Source organism: Hyla sarda, chromosome 3 (assembly GCF_029499605.1).
Source record: "Hyla sarda isolate aHylSar1 chromosome 3, aHylSar1.hap1, whole genome shotgun sequence".
NCBI lineage: Eukaryota > Metazoa > Chordata > Amphibia > Anura > Hylidae > Hyla > Hyla sarda.
Genome location: NC_079191.1, coordinates 23,734,160 through 23,754,806, shown reverse-complemented (window position 1 = coordinate 23,754,806; position 20,647 = coordinate 23,734,160). Strand labels below are relative to the sequence as shown.

Here is a 20,647-nt window from a genome sequence, read left to right as displayed (position 1 = left end):
TGCTTCTATATACAAGAATATAACTACTATAATACTGCTCCTATATACAAGAATATAACTACTATAATACTGCTTCTATATACAAGAATATAACTACTATAATACTTCTCCTATATACAAGAATATAATTACTATAATACTGCTCCTATATACAAGAATATAACTACTATAATACTGCTGCTATATACAAGAATATAACTACTATAATACTGCTTCTATATACAAGAATATAACTACTATAATACTGCTCCTATGTACAAGAATATAACTACTATAATACTGCTCCTATATACAAGGATATAGCTACTATAATACTGCTCCTATATACAAGAATATAACTACTATAATACTGCTCCTATGTACAAGAATATAACTACTATAATATTGCTCCTATATACAAGAATATAACTACTATAATACTGCTCCTATATACAAGACTATAACTACTATAATACTGCTCCTATATACAAGGATATAACTACTATAATACTGCTTCTATATACAAGAATATAACTACTATAATACTGCTCCTATATACAAGAATATAACTACTATAATACTTCTCCTATATACAAGAATATAATTACTATAATACTGCTCCTATATACAAGAATATAATTACTATAATACTGCTCCTATATACAAGAATATAACTACTATAATACTGCTGCTATATACAAGAATATAACTACTATAATACTGCTCCTATATACAAGAATATAACTACTATAATACTGCTTCTATATACAAGAATATAACTACTATAATACTGCTCCTATGTACAAGAATATAACTACTATAATACTGCTCCTATATACAAGAATATAACTACTATAATACTGCTTCTATATACAAGAATATAACTACTATAATACTGCTCCTATGTACAAGAATATAACTACTATAATACTGCTCCTATATACAAGGATATAACTACTATAATACTGCTCCTATATACAAGAATATAACTACTATTATACTGCTCCTATATACAAGAATATAACTACTATAATACTGCTCCTATATACAAGAATATAACTACTATAATACTGCCTCCTATATACAAGAATATAACTACTATTATACTGCTCCTATATACAAGAATATAACTACTATAATACTGCTCCTATATACAAGAATATAACTACTATAATACTTCTATATACAAGAATATAACAACTATAATACTGCTTCTATATACAAGAATATAACTACTATAATACTGCTCCTATATACAAGAATATAACTACTATAATACTGCTCCTATATACAAGGATATAACTACTATAATACTGCTCCTATATACAAGAATATAACTACTATAATACTGCTTCTATGTACAAGAATATAACTACTATAATACTGCTCCTATGTACAAGAATATAACTACTATAATACTGCTCCTATATACAAGAATATAACTACTATAATACAGCTCATATATACAAGAATATAACTACTATAATGCTGCCCCTATGTCTTAGAATATAATAAGAATCTCATGTTGCCATTCAATACTGTATTTCCTTTAAAGGATAGGTTTATAGAAGTTATCTGACACTTTTGCAGTTATTTTTTGGGGAACTAGGTGTGAGGTGTAAATATCTTGATGACGGATATTAGAGAACATCAGGATTTAGGGATGTGTCACACATCACTCTGCTAAGATAAACCTCGTAAAACCGCTTGTGTATAGTACCAGGGACAGCACTTCATTTCCCCCGCAGACTGTACACTCAGTGTTTAGTTATGAGAAGGACATAGACTTAAGGTTAGTATATATATAAGATCATTTACTGGTTGTCTACTGTATATGAAAGATCCTGTCAAATACTGGAGATACATGTCGTGGTCATAGGAGGAAGGGTTAACATTCCCTGTATGATCTCACACAGTAGACACTTCTAGATGGAAAAGCAGTGTTTCCCAACCAATTGTATCCAGCTGTTGCAAAACTGCAACTCCCAGCATGCCCGGACAGCGTATAGCTGTCCGGGCATGCTGGGAGTTGTAGTTTTGCAACAGCTGGATGCAATTGGTTGGGAAAGACATTTCGTTTTTTTATTTTTATTCCAATATAGAAAAGCCTGTAGCATCTGCTGCATTCATTCCCTGTCTGCTCCTCTGTCTGTTGCATTGTTCAGCACAAGACAGCATGTTGTAACCACACCTAATTCTCCCTAAATGTCCGTATAAAGATATGTGGCTATGTGACCGGGAGATGGTGATGTAGGCTGTAGGGACTGGTAAGAGGTTGTGACATTATTTAGGGGGTGGAGCTAGAGCTCAGAGACAAGATTTAGACACGCCTCCTGAGACAGCAGAGGATGATGCGTTATCTCTGGAGAGATGGAGACGTCAGGTGGACCACACCACGATGATATTGAGAGGACTGCACCACTTTTTTCATAAGAGAGGGAGGAGCCAGGGAGCTCCTGAGACAACACCACACTGACAATGAGAGGACTACACAACTTTTTGTCAAGAGAGATGGAGGAGATGTGGAACTGCTGAGAAAACACCACACTGACAACGAAAGGACTACACAAACTCCTATCTGGAGAGTGAGAAGATCCGGGAAGCTGCTGAGACAACACCACACTGACAATGAGAGGTCTACACAACTTTTTGTCAGGAGAGAGGGAGGAGATGGGGAACTGCTGAGAAAACACCACACTGACTACACAAACTCCTGTCTGGAGACTGAGAAGATCCGGGAAGCTGCTGAGACAACACCACACTGACAATGTGAGGGCTATATAACTTCCTGTCAGGAAAGGAAGAAGCGGAGGAGCTGCTGGGACAACACCGTACTGACAACGGAAGGACTACACAAACTCCTGTCTGTAGAGTGAGAAGATTTGAGAAGTTGCTGAGACAACAACAAACTGACAATGAGAGGACCAGACAACTTCCTGTCAGGAAAGGAAGAAGCCGAGGAGCTGCTGAGACAACACCACACTGACGATAAGAGGACTACACAACTTTCTGTCACCAGAGAGAGAGGAGTCGGGGAGCTCCTGAGACAACACCACACTAACAATGAAAGGAATACACAACTTCCTGTCAGGGTTTTTTCAGGCAAATTACGATACATTAGTAAGTTATATATCCTGGGGTGATTGTTCTATTTACATTCAATTTCCTGATACCAGAATACACTATTAAGGAACCCACAAAAATGGCATATGGCCAATGCTCTATGGGGAAAACAGTATGCTAAGTAGCTCTCCTCCAATAGGACAAGAGCCTGCTCTCTGCTGCCACCTATTGGAGGTAGGACTAGGCAGTACAAGTTATTGGGGGAGATTTATCAAAACCTGTCCAGAGGAAAAGTTGCTGAGTTGCCCATAGCAACCAATCAGATCGCTGCTTTCATTTCTCAGAGGCCTTTTAAAAAAAAATAAAAATGAAAGAAGCGATCTGATTGGTTGCTATGGGCAACTCAGCAACTTCTCCTCTGGACAAGTTTTTTTTATTTTTATTTCCCCCTAATGTATTTATTGAAGCTTATGAAAGGCTTTCCTCTGTTTGTACCCAACATCAGTGTTTCCCAACCAGTGTCCCTCTAGCCGTTGCAAAACTACAACTCCCAGCATGCCCGGACAGCCAAAGGCTGTCCGGGCATGCTGGAAGTTGTAGTTTTGCAACAGCTGGAGGCGCCCAGGTTGGAAAACACTGCCACAATATCATAAGGGGTCCACATCTGCAACCTCGAAGGTCCCAACAACGTACTTAATGCTGATTTCCCGTAGCTGGTATGATATACGTATATATAAATATATATATATATATATATATATATATATATATATATATTGCCTTAAAGGGGTACTCCTGTGGAAAACTTTTTTTTTATATTAAATCAACTGGTGCCAGAAAGATAAACAGATTTGTAAATTACTTCTATTAACCCCTTAAGGACCGTTAAGCGTTTTTCCGTTTTTGCTCTTTCGTTTTTTCCTCCTCACCTTTAAAAAATCATAACTCGTTAAATTTTGCACCTAGAAATCTGTATTATGGCTTATTATTTGCGCCACCAATTCTACGTTGTAATGATATCAGTCATTTTACCCAAAAATTTACGGTGAAACGGGAAAAAAATCATTGTGCGACAAAATAGAAAAAATACAGCCATTTTGTAACTTTTGGGGGCTTCCGTTTGTACGTAGTACATTTTTTGGTAACAATGACACCTTATCTTTATTCTGTAGGTCCATACGGTTAAAATGATACCCTACTTATATAGGTTTGATTTTGTATTACTTTAGAAAAAAATCATAACTACATGCAGGAAAATTTATACGTTTAAAATTGTCATATTCTGACCCCTATAACTTTTTTATTTTTCCGTGTTCAGGGCACTATGAGGGTTCATTTTTTTGCACCGTGATCTGAAGTGATCTGTCTGTACCATTTTTGCATTGATCTGACTTTTCGATCGCTTTTTATTAATCTTTTCATGATATAAAAAGTGACCAAAAATACGCTATTTTGGACTTTGGAATTTTTTTGCGCGTACGCCATTGACTGTGCGGTTTAATTAGTGTTATATTTTTTCAATTCGGACATTTCCGCACGCGGCAATACCACATATGTTTATTTTTGTTTTTATTTACACAGTTTTTTTTTATTATTGGAAATGCCGGGTGATTCAAACTTTTATTAGGGGAAGGGATAATTCAAAGGGTTAATGATTTTTTTTACACTTTTCTTTTGCAATATTATAGCCCCCATAGGGGGCTATAACATTGCATTTACTGATCTTTAACATTGTTCAATGCATCTCTATAGAGATGCAATGATCAGTGTTTTCGGCGATTGATTGCTCAAGCCTGGATCTCAAGCCTGGATAGGCGATCGGACAGCAGGAAGGAAGGTAAGAGACCTTCCTCCTGTAGTACAGCTGGTCGGGATGCCGCAATTATACCGCGGCGATCCCGAACAGCTCCCTTAGCTAGCCGGGCACTTTTACTTTCACTTTTAGCCGCATGGCTAAGCTTTGAGCGAGCAGCTAAAGGGTTAATAGCGCGCGGCACCGCGATCAGTGCCGTGTGCTATTAGAGGCGGGTCCCGGCTTCACTATGACGCCGGGCCCGCCGCGATATGATGCGTGGTCACCGTGGGACCCCGCGTTATATCATGGGAGCGGGACCAAGGACGTACTCATACGTCCTTGGTCCTTAAGGGGTTAAAAAAATCTTAATCCTACTAGTACTTTTTAGGGTCTGTATACTACAGAGGAAATTCTTTTCTTTTTGGAACACAGAGCTCTCTGCTGACATCACGACCACAGTGCTCCCTGCTGACATCTCTGTCTGTTTTCGGAACTGCCCAGAGCAGCATATGTTTTCTATGGGGATTTTCTCCTACTCTGGACAGTTCTTAAAACGGACAGAGGTGTCAGCAGAGAGCACTGTGCTCGTGATGTCAGCAGAGAGCTCTGTGTTCAAAAAAGAAAAGAATTTCCTCTGTAGTATTCAGCAGCTAATAAGTACTGGAAGGATTCAGATTTTTTAATAGAAGTAATTTACAAATCTGTTTAACTTTCTGGCACCAATTGATAAAAAAAAAATTAAAACTAAAAATTTTTTTTTCCAAGGGAGTACCCCTTTAAGCGTCTAATGTTCCATTCAGAAACGTCCATAGTATAGGCGCATTCCAGTGATTTACAGCATGTTTACAAAATATATTACTAGAATTCTTCTCTATCTTCACATTGATAACCCATACTGGGTCTGGATACAGTGCGGACGTCACTAAACACAGTGGAGGATCGCTATTCAGGTCATAAAAATATCTTAGATGGATGGAACGTTCTTCATATCTCTAAACACTTCCGAAGCTAGCGGGTATAAATCATGTGCGTATGAGCCCTAGAATTACGGCTTCGTATATAGGAACGGGGGTCATTGGTGGCCATTCTCCTTATCCTTATTTGTCTTCCTTATACAATGACTAGGTATCATCACAAGTCCTGCAGAAACGCGTGGGAATGGACATCCAGCACTTTTTTTTTCACAGCAGAAACACCCTTCCCATAAGCATGAGTCCTGCAGGACTCAGCCTTTAGTGGAAATCTTGGGTGGGTTCCCACACTTTTCTCCCAGGACTTCACCCCTGGACCACACTTATTGGGATCTAGACAGTGTTGGCCATGATGGTGTTTCACGCCACTGCTGGTAACATGTAGCATTACGTGGTGCTCACTGAAAGCAATGGGGGCTATGGAATACATGGTATGCAGTATAGAGAAATGGTGACGTAGCACTCACCCTCCGGGAGATGAAGATAAAAATCCTTTATTTCAGCATCACCTAACAGAGAGGGACATGAAGAACAGGTTCAACGCAGCTCTCCACGAGCCTGGGACAGGGGAGAAGCGACTGCTCCGTTTCGCGGGCTAATAACGCTTGATCATGACCCCCCCCCCCCGGTGATGGCATCAAGTTTAATTGGGTGAGGCCTGCTCTGAGAAGTAGTTTTTTGACCTGGTCAAAAAGGTGGAAGACCACCTCTATGATGGTTCTGTGGTGAGCCACGGGGGTGCGATGGGAGGTGTATGGGGCAGATGGTGTTAACACCCAAATGTTCGTGACGCCAGGGCGTGGTTTTACCGAGAACCACCCGAACGGTAGCACCGCTAGTCCTAGTTAGGCAGGGCAAATAAGAGTCCAACGCCAGGTTAGGGTTAACGGTAGCTTTACTGAGGTAGACAGATGGTACAGTCTATACAGCTAGGCCAGGATCCCAGAGAGGTGACCAGTAACACGGAGGGGACCTCGCAGCTTGTTGGGACTTGCAGTGACTTGACAGGCTTTAGGACAACCACGCTGACTATAATAGACTTGACTTGATTGAAAATAATGACAGCAGATATAGATGACTTGACTTACTGACTTGTGGCTGTAATTTAGGCTTGATGCCTCCGGATGTGCTGGACACTGACCCTGAGACGTCTGGACTGGACTTGACCTCAGCAGAAAGTGAATCACAAGAGAGAGAGATTGTAGTACCTCCCCCTCTTATAAATGGGGGGCGGAGCCCATAGGCTAGCTGCGGGTCATCTGGTCACCTGGTGCTCTCTGGGTAACAAAACATGTGACTTTAACACATGACAACCATTATCATGTGATCAATAACCATGTGACCAGCTCAAAGGTCCTTTACACATAATATACAATTATGCAGATTATAGGGGTACAATGAAGGTGAGCCCTGGGGACGTGCAGGTACTCAAGCTAATAGGACTGTGAGATGCATATCCCGTACTGGGACATCACAGTTCTGCGTCCTAACCAGGGCTCAAGTCCAAGAACGTGTGGGAACTGAGTTCCTGCACTTTTTCCACAGCAGGAACACCGTTCCCATAAGCAGGACCAGCCCTTGAGTCAAAATCTTGGGTGAGTTCCCATAGTTTTTTTTTTTTTTCCTCAGACTTGACCCCTGGTCCTAACTATTGTCTCACCAGAACTATATAATATCCTAGTACGATACAATTAGAAACCTACTCATATTGACACACAGCTGCATGGACACCACCAAAAGGTTACATATTGGGGGCCTAATGGGTGATCGAGTCCTGACTCCATGATATTTCTTATAGTTGGAGAAGAAAATGTTCCTGTGTAACACTACAGTTTCCTATTCTGGGGATCTTCTTTCTTTCCTAAGGGCCCTATCAGACGATCTTGTAGATTGGTGCTGGTCTACAGAACTTATTCGAAGGCTGTACAAAATAATGCACTGGTCCCTACTCCTTTGTGGAAATGGTGAGAACCATGGAAGTTGGATTCCGACCAAACTTTACAAACTGATGAATGGGTCATAAACCTCAGTAAAAATAAATCTGCCGTAACTAATAGAAGTTAGAGTAGATGCACTCACTAAGCTCCCCAAAACTACCAACTGGAGAGGAAACGTCCTATATTACCTTCTTAAAGGGATACTCCGCTGCTCAGCATTTGGAACAAACTATTCTGAAGGCTGGAGCCGGCACTGGGAGCTCATGACGTCATAGCTCTGCCCCCTGATGATATCACGCCCCGCCCCCTCAATGCAAGTCTATGGGAGGGGGCGTGACGGCTGTCACGCCCCCTCCCATAGACTTACATTGAGGGGGCGGGGCGTGATGTCATGAGGAGGCTAAGATGTCAAGAGCTCCCGGCGCCAGCTCCAGCGTTCGGGACAGTTTGTTCCAAACGCTGAGCAGCGGAGTATCCCTTTAAGATTATGACAAGACAAGACATGGTGGCAAGATTGAATTAATCTTCTTACACCCGGGATCAGGAATAAGTTGGTGTTGGGAATTTACCCTGTGCTTGTTTCTGGTGCCAGAAAGTTAAACAGATTTGTAAATTACTTCTATTAAAAAATCTTAATCCTTCCAGCACTTTTTAGGGTCTGTATATTACAGAGGAAATGGTTTTCTTTTTGGAACACAGAGCTCTCTGCTGACATCACGAGCACAGTGTTCTCTGCTGACATCTCTGTGCATTTTAGGAACTGTCCAGAGTAGGAGAAAATCCCCATAGAAAACATATGCTGCTCTGGACAGTTCCTAAAATGGACAGAGATGTCAGCAGAGAGCACTGTGATCCAAAAAGAAAACCATTTCCTCTGTAGTATACAGACCCAAAAAAGTGCTGGAAGGCTTAAGATTTTTTAATAGAAGTAATTTACAAATCTGTTTAACTTTCTGGCACCAATTGATAAAAAAAAAATGAAAAAAAAAAATAAAAATTTCCAAGGGAGTACCCCTTTAAGCGTCTAATGTTCCATTCAGAAACGTCCATAGTATAGGCGCATTCCAGTGATTTACAGCATGTTTACAAAATATATTACTAGAATTCCTCTCTATCTTCACATTGATAACCCATACTGGGTCTGGATACAGTGCGGACGTCACTAAACACAGTGAAGGATCGCTATTCAGGTCATAAAAATATCTTAGATGGATGGAACGTTCTTCATATCTCTAAACACTTCCGAAGCTAGCGGGTATAAATCGTGTGCGTATGAGCCCTAGAATTACGGCTTCGTATATAGGAACGGGGGTCATTGGTGGCCATTCTCCTTATCCTTATTTGTCTTCCTTATACAATGACTAGGTATCATCACAAGTCCTGCAGAAACGCGTGGGAATGGACATCCAGCACTTTTTTTTTCACAGCAGAAACACCCTTCCCATAAGCAGGAGTCCTGCAGGACTCAGCCTTTAGTGGAAATCTTGGGTGGGTTCCCACACTTTTCTCCCAGGACTTCACCCCTGGACCACACTTATTGGGATCTAGACAGTGTTGGCCATGATGGTGTTTCACACCACTGCTGGTAACATGTAGCATTACGTGGTGCTCACTGAAAGCAACGGGGGCTATGGAATACATGGTATGCAGTTTCGCGGGCTAATACCGCTTGATCATGACCCCCCCCCCCCCCCCCCCCCGGTGATGGCATCAAGTTTAATTGGGTGAGGCCTGCTCTGAGACGGGCTAATACCGCTTGATCATTGCTCCCCCCCCCCCCCCCCCCCCCCCGGTGATGGCATCAAGTTTAATTGGGTGAGGCCTCCTCTGAGAAGTAGTTTTTTGACCTGGTCAAAAAGGTGGAAGACCACCTCTATGATGGTTCTGTGGTGAGCCACGGGGGTGCAATGTGAGGTGTATGGGGCAGATGGTGTTAACACCCAAATGTTCGTGATGCCAGGGCATGGTTTTACCGAGAACCACCCGAACGGTAGCACCGCTAGTCCTAGTTAGGTAGGGGCAAATAAGAGTCCAACGCCAGGTCAGGGTTAACAGTAGCTTTACTGAGGTAGACAGGTGGTACAGTCTATACAGCTAGGCCAGGATCCCAGAGAGGTGATCAGTAACACGGAGGGGACCTCACAGCTTGTTGGGACTTGCAGTGACTTGACGGACTTTAAGACAGCCACGCTGACTATAATAGACTTGACTTGATTGAAAATAATGACAGCAGATATAGATGACTTGACTTACTGACTTGTGGCTGTAATTTAGGCTTGATGCCTCCGGATGTGCTGGACACTGACCCTGAGACGTCTGGACTGGACTTGACCTCAGCAGAAAGTGAATCACAAGAGAGAGAGATTGTAGTACCTCCCCCTCTTATAAAGGGGGGGCGGAGCCCATAGGCTAGCTGCTGGTCATCTGGTCACCTGGTGCTTTCTGGGTAACAAAACATGTGACTTTAACACATGACAACCATTATCATGTGATCAATAACCATGTGACCAGCTCAAAGGTCCTTTACACATAATATACAATTATGCAGATTATAGGGGTACAATGAAGGTGAGGCCTGGGGACGTGCAGGTACTCAAGCTAATAGGACTGTGAGATGCATATCCCGTACTGGGAAATCACAGTTCTGCGTCCTAACCAGGGCTCAAGTCCAGGAACGTGTGGGAACTGAGTTCCTGCACTTTTTCCACAGCAGGAACACCGTTCCCATAACCAGGACCAGCCCTTGAGTCGAAATCTTGGGTGAGTTCCCATAGTTTTTTTTTTTTTTCCTCAGACTTGACCCCTGGTCCTAACTATTGTCTCACCAGAACTATATAATATCCTAGTACGATACAATTAGAAGCCTACTCATATTGACACACAGCTGCATGGACACCACCAAAAGGTTACATATTGGGGGCCTAATGGGTGATCGAGTCCTGACTCCATGATATTTCTTATAGTTGGAGAAGAAAATGTTCCTGTGTAACACTACAGTTTCCTATTCTGGGGATCTTCTTTCTTTTCTAAGGGCCCTATCAGACGATCTTGTAGATCGGTGCTGGTCTACAGAACTTATTTGAAGGCTGTACAAAATAATGCACTGGTCCCTACTCCTTTGTGGAAATGGTGAGAACCATGGAAGTTGGATTCCGACCAAACTTTACAAACTGATGAATGGGTCATAAACCTCAGTAAAAATAAATCTGCCGTAACTAATAGAAGTTAGAATAGATGCACTCACTAAGCTCCCCAAAACTACCAACTGGAGAGGAAACGTCCTATATTACTTTCTTAAAGGGATACTCTGCTGCTCAGCGTTTGGAACAAACTATTCTGAAGGCTGGAGCCGGCACTGGGAGCTCATGACGTCATAGCTCTCCCCCCTCATGACATCACGCCCCGCCCCCTCAATGCAAGTCTATGGGAGGGGGCGTGACGGCTGTCACGCCCCCTCCCATAGACTTGCATTGAGGGGGTGGGGCGTGATGTCATGAGGGGGCTAAGATGTCAAGAGCTCCCGGCGCCAGCTCCAGCGTTCGGGACAGTTTGTTCCAAACGCTGAGCAGCGGAGTATCCCTTTAAGATTATGACAAGACAAGACATGGTGGCAAGATTGAATTAATCTTCTTACACCCGGGATCAGGAATAAGTTGGTGTTGGGAATTTACCCTGTGCTTGTTTCTGGTGCCAGAAAGTTAAACAGATTTGTAAATTACTTCTATTAAAAAATCTTAATCCTTCCAGCACTTTTTAGGGTCTGTATATTACAGAGGAAATGGTTTTCTTTTTGGAACACAGAGCTCTCTGCTGACATCACGAGCACAGTGTTCTCTGCTGACATCTCTGTGCATTTTAGGAACTGTCCAGAGTAGGAGAAAATCCCCATAGAAAACATATGCTGCTCTGGACAGTTCCTAAAATGGACAGAGATGTCAGCAGAGAGCACTGTGCTCGTGATGTCAGCAGAGAGCACTGTGTTCCAAAAAGAAAACCATTTCCTCTGTAGTATACAGACCCTAAAAAGTACTGGAAGGCTTAAGATTTTTTTAATAGAAGTAATTTACAAATCTGTTTAACTTTCTGGCACCAGTTGATTTAAAAAAAAAATGTTTCCACGGGAGTGCCCCTTTAAGCCCCAGTGAGTATGACCCGAGACAGTGTCACTTCTAGCATCACTATGTCAATAATCAGCTGCGTAGGTGGTGTTTTTGCTTTGATAAGCTTCATTTCATGGTTTGTTTTTGTTTCCGATAATCCGATGACTCTTTCGAGAGGCGCTATTCTTACTGAGCCTAAATATAGCACAAGATTGACTTGATTGACTGAAGAATGATACAGATCTTATGCATTTAAACGTTTTATGCCTCTTCCATTTAAATTTACTCAACATTACCAAAATATTAACAATGACTTAGAGATGAGATCATATAACCGAGGAAGACAACATTGGGAAAGTGGCTTACTGGGTTGGGAGGGGGGTGGTAAGGTAAAGCATTGAAAGCAATGAAGCATGTTTAATACCAGGCATTTTCTAAGAGGGCCTTGGAGAGGGCGTCCAGTCCTGGTTGGTCACGTTCCTTTTTCTATTAAGTGATGAGAACTTGAACTTGTCTTCCATGGCCAGAGGAACGACAGTATTAGGCAATTCGGCCCAAGTGTTATGAGAAGGTTGTGGAGGGGGAAAGCAAACACCAAACCTTTCTGCTATGGGGGGCAAAATCCAGGACTATATTGGGAGTATAGGAATAAGGGGTACCATGTACCTTAAATAGCTGTCAACCAACATATATTCCTCCCAACTGACTATATATATATATATATATATATATATATATATATATATATATATATATATACATGCTTGGCATGCATGTATTTCCAATGGAGAGGGGAGTAAGCTGCTGTCAAATACCTCGGATGGTGCTTTATCTAAAGGATTGGGAAGAGAAATGGCCGATCCTTCTTTCTCCCAACATTTTGCGATGGGGAAGATTCAGGAAGCAGCCTTATGCATTACATAACTAGCTTGCAACACTTCCACTGGACCGTTGTGGTAGATGACGTGGGCCGTGCCAGGGAGCGGAGCATAAGGCACCGCTGGTTTTCACCAGAGCCGCTGCAAAGCGGGATGGATTTTCTGTGGCAGGCTGCACCCAGGTCGCTACCCCTGGCAGCTGAGGAGATTCGAGGCACAGGAGGGGATACGGCAACTCGTGGTCTGGATAGCGGAAGGCCAGGGCAGGCGGCACAGATGCGAAGTCTGGAACGTGGCAGGAGGTCAAAGGCAGGCGGAACAGGAGCAAGGTCAGGTCACAGAATAGAAGGGTCTGGAACATGGCAAGACACAGAATAGCTTTCTCTCAGGCACTAGGGCAAACAAATTTCCGGCACGGGATAGTGGGAGGTGCAGATACTAATAGAAAAGGTGCAGGTGTAAGTGATAATTACAGGCGCACTGGCCCTTTCAATCTAAGAGCTCCGGAGCGAGCGCACCCTAGGAGGCGGGGGCACGCGTGTCGGCGCTGCAAGAGGACCGGAGGGACAACAGACTGGGAAGGTGAGTGACGGGCTGAGATTCGTATGCGGGCGTGTCCCTCAATGCGAATCCCAGCCCAGCCGGCAGATGAATACAGAGCAGGGGAGCGCTCACGGCCAGCGTGTCTGTCTGGAGTGCAGGACGTAACAACATCAAACTCCACTTATGGCCTACAGACCTACCCAGGGAAATAAAATGTATTTTAGCTTTCTTCAGGGTACCCACCATTTACCACAGCCAGTTGACTGATAATAGCTGACGCCATTTACATGATATTCCCCAGGATTCAGCATTAGGTTCAGGACTATTATGTTATTTACAATATTCCATATGGCTTGCACCATCATGCATCTTTTAACCCCATTTTTAGTGGTACTGTATTTCAGTATGCCAGTACAGATAATCGATCATAAGAGGCTTTGAGGGAAAGGTGTACAATTACCTTTAAGCATATCTATGATCTGTATGGGCTTCAGGCCGGGCCCAGAGATATTGGGGGAGATTTATCAAAACATGTGCAGAGGAAGAGTGGTGCAGTTGCCCATAGCAACCAATCAGATTGCTTCTTTCATTTTCCACAGGCCTCTTTAGAGGCCTGTGGAAAATGAAAGAAGCAATCTGATTGGTTGCTATGGGCAACTGCACCACTCTTCCTCTGCACAGGTTTTGATAAATCTCCCCCATTGTGGCAATCCTGTCACACATCTATTCCAAGACCTGCATCCCGCAGTGGACATTGCAGCTCAAGCGTTCTGAGTACCTACAAGTATTAGGCTGGGTCCACACTACGTTTTGTCCCATACGGGAGTGCATACGGCAGGAGGGAGCTAAAAGCTCGCGCTCCCGTATGTGACCGTATGCGCTCCCGTATGCCATTCACTTCAATGAGCCGACCGGAGTGAAACGTTCGGTCCGGTCGGCTCATTTTTGCGCCGTATGCGCTTTTACAACCGGACCTAAAACTGTGGTCAACCACGGTTTTAGGTCCGGTTGTAAAAGCGCATACGGCGCAAAAATGAGCCGACCGGACCGAACGTTTCACTCCGGTCGGCTCATTGAAATGAATGACATACGGGAGCGCATACGGTAACATACGGGAGCGCAAGGTTTTAGCTCCCCCCTGCCGTATGCGCTCCCGTATGGGACAAAACGTAGTGTGGACCCAGCCTTACCCGCAGGGAATCCATCCCTTCAATGAACTTCAAGGACTTGAACCTCTTTTAACAAGGCTAGAGGACAGAATAGACTGTCCACAATCCCCACACACATCTTACTGTGCCTCCATGTACTCCGGAAGATTTTATTTAGTAAAAGTTTGTTAAAGGGCACCTCCCTTTCCAACCATTAGACAATCTACATAGGGTGCGCCCCAGGGAACAGGACTACTATTGAGTTCAGGAAAAAAGCTGCATGAAGCAAATTACACGAGGTTGTAGTGATGCCACGTTCCTAGAACGGGACATCACATGACTGCTGTCGCCACATAGCCGTGACTTGTCTCTGAAGGAAACTATGACCTTTCAGGAATCGTCCAGACATCTCAGTACACTCCGTTCCTCAGGAGTCATAATATGTAATCTGGTAGCACAATGGCAGCTTAAAGGGGTACTCCGACCCTAATACATTGTCACGATGCCGGCTGGCAGGTAGTGGATCCTCTGTGCCAGAGAGGGATTGGCGTGGACCGTGCTAGTGGACCGGTTCTAAGCCACTACTGGTTTTCACCAGAGCCCGCCGCAAAGCGGGATGGTCTTGCTGCGGCGGTAGTGACCAGGTCGTATCCACTAGCAACGGCTCACCTCTCTGGCTGCTGAAGATAGGCGCGGTACAAGGGAGTAGGCAAAAGCAAGGTCGGACGTAGCAGAAGGTCGGGGCAGGCAGCAAGGATCGTAGTCAGGGGCAACGGCAGAAGGTCTGGAAACACTGGCAAGGAACACACAAGGAACGCTTTCACTGGCACTAAGGCAACAAGATCCGGCAAGGGAGTGCAGGGGAAGTGAGGTGATATAGGGAAGTGCACAGGTGAACACACTAATTGGGACCACTGCGCCAATCAGCGGCGCAGTGGCCCTTTAAATCGCAGAGACCCGGCGCGCGCGCGCCCTAGGGAGCGGGGCCGCGCGCGCCGGGACAGAACAGACGGAGAGCGAGTCAGGTAGGGGAGCCGGGGTGCGCATCGCGAGCGGGCGCTACCCGCATCGCGAATCGCATCCCGGCTGGCAGCGGAATCGCAGCGCCCCGGGTCAGAGGACGTGACCGGAGCGCTGCCGCGGGGAGAGTGAAGCGAGCGCTCCGGGGAGGAGCGGGGACCCGGAGCGCTCGGCGTAACAGTACCCCCCCCCTTGGGTCTCCCCCTCTTCTTAGAGCCTGAGAACCTGAGGAGCAGACTTTTGTCTAGGATGTTGTCCTCAGGTTCCCAGGATCTCTCTTCAGGACCACAACCCTCCCAGTCCACTAAAAAAAATTTTTTCCCTCTGACCTTTTTGGCAGCTAAAATTTCTTCGACCGAGAAGATGTCCGAGGAGCCGGAAACAGGAGTGGGAGGAACAGATTTGGGAGAAAAACGGTTGAGGATGAGTGGTTTGAGAAGAGAGACGTGAAAGGCATTAGGGATACGAAGAGAGGGAGGAAGAAGAAGTTTATAAGAGACAGGATTAATTTGACACAAAATTTTGAAAGGACCAAGATAGCGTGGTCCCAACTTGTAGCTAGGGACACGGAAGCGGACATATTTAGCGGAGAGCCATACCTTGTCTCCAGGGGAAAAAACGGGGGGAGCTCTTCTTTTCTTATCCGCGAACTTCTTCATGCGTGATGAAGCCTGTAAGAGAGAATTTTGGGTCTCTCTCCATATGATGGAAAGGTCACGAGAAATTTCATCCACAGCGGGCAGACCAGAGGGCAAGGGAGTAGGGAGGGGGGGAAGAGGGTGACGGCCGTACACCACGAAAAATGGGGATTTGGAGGAAGACTCAGAGACCCTGAAGTTATACGAGAATTCGGCCCATGGGAGGAGATCTGCCCAGTCATCCTGGCGGGAGGAAACAAAATGTCGCAAATAATCACCCAAGATCTGGTTAATCCTTTCTACTTGTCCATTGGACTGGGGATGATATGCAGAAGAAAAATTTAATTTAATCTTGAGTTGTTTACAGAGAGCCCTCCAGAATTTAGACACGAATTGGACGCCTCTATCCGAGACAATCTGCGTAGGCAACCCGTGAAGACGAAAAATGTGTACAAAAAATTGTTTAGCCAACTGAGGCGCAGAAGGAAGACCAGGAAGAGGGATGAAATGTGCCATTTTGGAGAATCGATCAACGACCACCCAAATAACAGTGTTGCCACGGGAAGGGGGTAAATCAGTAATAAAATCCATACCAATCAGAGACCAAGGCTGTTCGGGGACAGGCAGAGGATGAAGAAAACCAGCGGGCTTCTGGCGAGGAGTCTTATCCCGGGCACAGATAGTGCAGGCTCGCACAAAGTCCACAACATCCGTCTCCAGAGTCGGCCACCAATAGAAGCGGGAGATGAGTTGCACAGATTTCTTGATACCCGCATGACCTGCGAGATGGGAGGAGTGACCCCATTTGAGGATTCCGAGGCGTTGGCGAGGAGAAACAAAGGTCTTTCCTGGAGGAGTCTGCCTGATGGAGGCAGGAGAAGTGGAGATCAGGCAGTCAGGTGGAATGATGTGTTGCGGAGAGAGTTCAACTTCAGAGGCATCCGAGGAACGAGAGAGAGCATCGGCCCTAATGTTCTTATCGGCAGGACGAAAGTGAATCTCAAAATTAAATCGGGCAAAGAACAGAGACCACCGGGCCTGGCGAGGATTCAGCCGTTGGGCAGACTGGAGGTAGGAGAGGTTCTTGTGGTCGGTGTAGATAATAACAGGAGAACTTGATCCCTCCAATAGATGCCTCCATTCCTCAAGTGCTAATTTAATGGCTAGAAGCTCTCGATCCCCGATGGAGTAGTTCCTCTCCGCTGGAGAGAAGGTCCTAGAGAAAAAACCACAAGTGACAGCATGCCCGGAAGAATTTTTTTGTAGAAGAACAGCTCCAGCTCCCACTGAGGAGGCATCAACCTCCAATAGGAAGGGTTTGGAAGGGTCAGGTCTGGAGAGGACGGGAGCCGAAGAAAAGGCAGACTTGAGTCGTTTAAAGGCGTCTTCTGCTTGAGGAGGCCAGGACTTGGGATCAGCATTTTTTTTGGTTAAAGCCACGATAGGAGCCACAATGGTAGAAAAATGTGGAATAAATTGCCTGTAATAATTGGCGAACCCCAAAAAGCGTTGGATAGCACGGAGTCCGGAGGGGCGTGGCCAATCTAAGACGGCAGAGAGTTTGTCTGGATCCATCTGTAGTCCCTGGCCAGAGACCAAATATCCTAGAAAAGGAAGAGATTGGCATTCAAACAGACATTTCTCAATTTTGGCATAGAGTTGGTTGTCACGAAGTCTCTGAAGAACCATACGGACATGCTGGCGGTGTTCTTCTAGATTGGCAGAAAAAATTAGGATATCGTCCAGATATACAACAACACAGGAGTATAACAGATCACGAAAAATTTCATTGACAAAGTCTTGGAAGACGGCAGGGGCGTTGCACAGTCCAAAGGGCATGACCAGATACTCAAAGTGTCCATCTCTGGTGTTAAATGCCGTTTTCCACTCGTCCCCCTCTCTGATGCGGATGAGGTTATAGGCGCCTCTTAAGTCCAATTTAGTGAAGATGTGGGCACCTTGGAGGCGATCAAAGAGTTCAGAGATGAGGGGTAAGGGGTAGCGGTTCTTAACCGTGATTTTATTAAGACCGCGGTAGTCAATGCAAGGACGTAGGGAGCCATCTTTTTTGGACACAAAGAAAAATCCGGCTCCGGCAGGAGAGGAGGATTTACGGATAAAGCCCTTTTTTAGATTCTCCTGGACGTATTCGGACATGGCAAGAGTCTCTGGGACAGAGAGAGGATAAATTCTGCCCCGGGGTGGAGTAGTGCCCGGGAGGAGGTCGATAGGGCAATCATAAGGCCTGTGAGGAGGTAGAGTCTCAGCTTGTTTTTTGCAGAAAACATCCGCGAAGTCCATATAGGCCTTAGGGAGACCGGTTACTGGAGGAACCACAGAGTTACGGCAAGGGTTACTGGGAACCGGTTTTAGACAGTTCTTGGAACAAGAGGACCCCCAACTCTTGATCTCCCCAGTGGACCAATCCAGGGTAGGGGAATGAAGTTGAAGCCAGGGAAGTCCAAGGAGAATTTCCGAGGTGCAATTGGGGAGGACCAAAAGTTCAATCCTCTCATGATGAGATCCGATGCTCATAAGAAGGGGCTCCGTGCGGAAACGTATGGTACAGTCCAATCTTTCATTATTTACACAATTGATGTAGAGGGGTCTGGCGAGACTGGTCACCGGGATGTTGAACCTGTTGACGAGAGAGGCCAAAATAAAATTTCCTGCAGATCCAGAGTCCAAGAAGGCCACTGTAGAGAAGGAGAAGGCAGAGGCAGACATCCGCACAGGCACAGTAAGACGTGGAGAAGCAGAGTAGACATCAAGGACTGTCTCACTTTTGTGCGGAGTCAGCGTACGTCTTTCCAGGCGGGGAGGACGGATAGGACAATCTCTCAGGAAGTGTTCGGTACTAGCACAGTACAGGCAGAGGTTCTCCATACGGCGTCGTGTCCTCTCTTGAGGTGTCAGGCGAGACCGGTCGACCTGCATAGCCTCCACGGCGGGAGGCACAGGAACAGATTGCAGGGGACCAGAGGAGAGAGGAGCCGAGGAGAAGAAACGCCTCGTGCGAACAGAGTCCATATCTTGGCGGAGTTCCTGACGCCTTTCGGAAAAACGCATGTCAATGCGAGTGGCTAGGTGAATAAGTTCATGTAGATTAGCAGGAATTTCTCGTGCGGCCAGAACATCTTTAATGTTGCTGGATAGGCCTTTTTTGAAGGTCGCGCAGAGGGCCTCATTATTCCAGGACAATTCTGAAGCAAGAGTACGGAATTGTACGGCATACTCGCCAACGGAAGAATTACCCTGGACCAGGTTCAACAGGGCAGTCTCAGCAGAAGAGGCTCGGGCAGGTTCCTCAAAGACACTTCGGATTTCCGAGAAGAAGGAGTGTACAGAGGCAGTGACGGGGTCATTGCGGTCCCAGAGCGGTGTGGCCCATGACAGGGCTTTTCCGGACAGAAGGCTGACTACGAAAGCCACCTTAGACCTTTCAGTGGGAAACAGGTCCGACATCATCTCCAGATGCAGGGAACATTGGGAAAGAAAGCCACGGCAAAACTTAGAGTCCCCATCAAATTTATCCGGTAAGGATAAGCGTATCCCAGGAGCGGCCACTCGCTGCGGAGGAGGTGCAGGAGCTGGCGGAGGAGATGACTGCTGAAGCTGTGGTAGTAACTGTTGTAGCATAACGGTCAGTTGAGACAGCTGTTGGCCTTGTTGCGCTATCTGTTGTGACTGCTGGGCGACCACCGTGGTGAGGTCAGCGACAACTGGCAGAGGAACTTCAGCGGGATCCATGGCCGGATCTACTGTCACGATGCCGGCTGGCAGGTAGTGGATCCTCTGTGCCAGAGAGGGATTGGCGTGGACCGTGCTAGTGGACCGGTTCTAAGCCACTACTGGTTTTCACCAGAGCCCGCCGCAAAGCGGGATGGTCTTGCTGCGGCGGTAGTGACCAGGTCGTATCCACTAGCAACGGCTCACCTCTCTGGCTGCTGAAGATAGGCGCGGTACAAGGGAGTAGGCAAAAGCAAGGTCGGACGTAGCAGAAGGTCGGGGCAGGCAGCAAGGATCGTAGTCAGGGGCAACGGCAGAAGGTCTGGAAACACTGGCAAGGAACACACAAGGAACGCTTTCACTGGCACTAAGGCAACAAGATCCGGCAAGGGAGTGCAGGGGAAGTGAGGTGATATAGGGAAGTGCACAGGTGAACACACTAATTGGGACCACTGCGCCAATCAGCGGCGCAGTGGCCCTTTAAATCGCAGAGACCCGGCGCGCGCGCGCCCTAGGGAGCGGGGCCGCGCGCGCCGGGACAGAACAGACGGAGAGCGAGTCAGGTAGGGGAGCCGGGGTGCGCATCGCGAGCGGGCGCTACCCGCATCGCGAATCGCATCCCGGCTGGCAGCGGAATCGCAGCGCCCCGGGTCAGAGGACGTGACCGGAGCGCTGCCGCGGGGAGAGTGAAGCGAGCGCTCCGGGGAGGAGCGGGGACCCGGAGCGCTCGGCGTAACATACATCTTATCCCCTATCCAAAGGATAGGGGAAAAGATGCATGATCGCGGGGGTCACAACCCTTCCCATAGACTTGCATTGAGGGGGCAGGGTGTGACATCATACGGG

General features: G+C 46.0%; 1 protein-coding gene across 1 annotated transcript in view; it reads right to left on the bottom strand.

Moving 5' to 3' along the window:
* Positions 1 to 20,647, bottom strand: part of ADGRF5 (adhesion G protein-coupled receptor F5) — a 216,851-nt gene that overhangs the window by 153,813 nt on the left and 42,391 nt on the right. The window lies entirely within an intron of this gene.